Below are 2,016 nucleotides of genomic sequence, written 5' to 3'. Positions count from 1 at the left end.
TTTTTTTTTTTTTTTTTTTTTTTTTTTTTTTTTTTTTTTTTTTTTTTTTTTTTTTTTTTTTTTTTTGTCATTTATGCTAATCTTGTCAGTCGTATCGATACAATCTTTATAAAGTTCCTCCTACGACTAAAATTCAATGGGATCCAACTAGACTATGTCTTCATTCATAGTGTCCCGAGTACACGAATCACAAATATTCATTCCTATTTTTTTGAAAAAATCATAATTTAATTCATAACAATGTTCATAGAACCCACCAATATTTGTATTTTTGAGTTACATCGAGATCCATAGAACTTTTTGGTTCTAATTAAATCACTTCCATCCATGCTAGTTCATCGAGTGGAAACTCTCGCTTTCAGTACTATTTCCACCTTTCACCACAAACAGTCGTTGAAATTATGACTACCACTTAAAACTCCTACTCCGAGCACCTACAATGAAAGTGTAGACAGTTAGGTCAAATTCAAGCAACGAAATAATTTGATCTATAGATAGCATCATTGTGGTAAAAATCGTAATGTTAAGGGAATCGTTATTACAGAGCATAGAGAGAAGGGCATAAATGTCAATATCGTAAAATTAATTTTCGATCGAACGAAAATTGAGAATCCTATTTTAAAAGACTCTCATCTCTCTCGCTCGTGTGTATGTAATTGATGTGTATGTGTATGTACATGGATGATGATGAGGCCATCTTTGAAAAATGGTCACATTCATACAATAGCACTAAGGAAGCCCTAAGCTATGGGAGCCATTCAATTAGCCCAATGTGGACATGTCATCTCCACCATACAATACACACACCCCAAAAAAAAAAAAAACCTATTTCAAACCATTTTTTATGGTCACCATAAACACGGGTTCAAGTCTAAAATGCGAATCATTACTCTAAATTGTCAAAACCGTCAAAATCTTTTTACTAAAATCTACTACAACAAAGAAGAAAGTGATCCAACCATCGTTGGATCATATCACAAATTCCTCCAAAGAAAGGAGTCGGAGTCCAACCCCGTTAGAAAAGGACTCATCTCCTCACTGAGGTCTATGTGAAAATCTTCTGAAGCGGAAGCTAACTCATTCCCTGAACAACGTGGGCTAGGAGAGGAGGAGTTCCCTACAATGACTACAACTGATTCATCTCAACGTCTCTTCCGTCATACAGACAGTGGAAGAACAACCGACGAAAATTAGGGCAGCCTTGGTTTAACAAAATGAGATTCTAGCACAAAGTTTCGCGACCGAGATTGCTGCCTCCAAAACCTAGAGAACTATAACTAAGACGAGAAAAGTCTTAAAACTAAATTACAAAGAGAAAAGTATGATACCCATTTTCCCTCACATTCCACTCCCAATAATTTGATACAATTTTAATTCAAATACTATTTGTGGTCTCTCGACCTAAAATTTTAATACTTAGAATCTCAATTATGAAATTTCAAAATCTAGTATTTGAACAGACCACGATAGCGAGATTGATATTGAAAAAATCTAATATTTGAACATATAGTGCTTTCTAACTCATACTTTGTTTAAGGAACTATGTACGTAAGTCATGATTCATATTTAGTGACCTTTCCACTCGTGTGATTGTTTGGCTAGACGGGTAAGAATGAGTTGTCTCATAAAAATCTAAACAAGCGTCGTATCGATCATTGTTGTTGTTTTGGATGACGTACATACACAAACATGCATTTTGTGTTTACACAGATGAATTTATGTAGGCAGGATTGGGTCCAATTCAACATTTTTGAAACTCAACCTAATTGTGTAAACCTAAACAACTCTTATTAATTAATAAACTTATTTTAAAAAAATTACCTTATTAAAATTACGTTTACAAGTCATCGAGAATCAATAATTAAAAAAAATTATGAAATTGAATTAAAATTAATTATTTATATGTATATATAATTGTATATTTTAAAATTAACAATAAATTCGATTACATTAATTAATACAATAAATATAATTAAGTCGTTGAATGATATTATTAAAAAAAAAAAAAAAAAAAAA

The sequence above is a fragment of the Cucurbita maxima genome, unplaced genomic scaffold (genome assembly GCF_002738345.1).
Source record: "Cucurbita maxima cultivar Rimu unplaced genomic scaffold, Cmax_1.0 Cma_Scf00008, whole genome shotgun sequence".
NCBI lineage: Eukaryota > Viridiplantae > Streptophyta > Magnoliopsida > Cucurbitales > Cucurbitaceae > Cucurbita > Cucurbita maxima.
The sequence above is the reverse complement of the archived record's forward strand: the minus strand, read 5'-3'. Positions refer to the sequence as shown.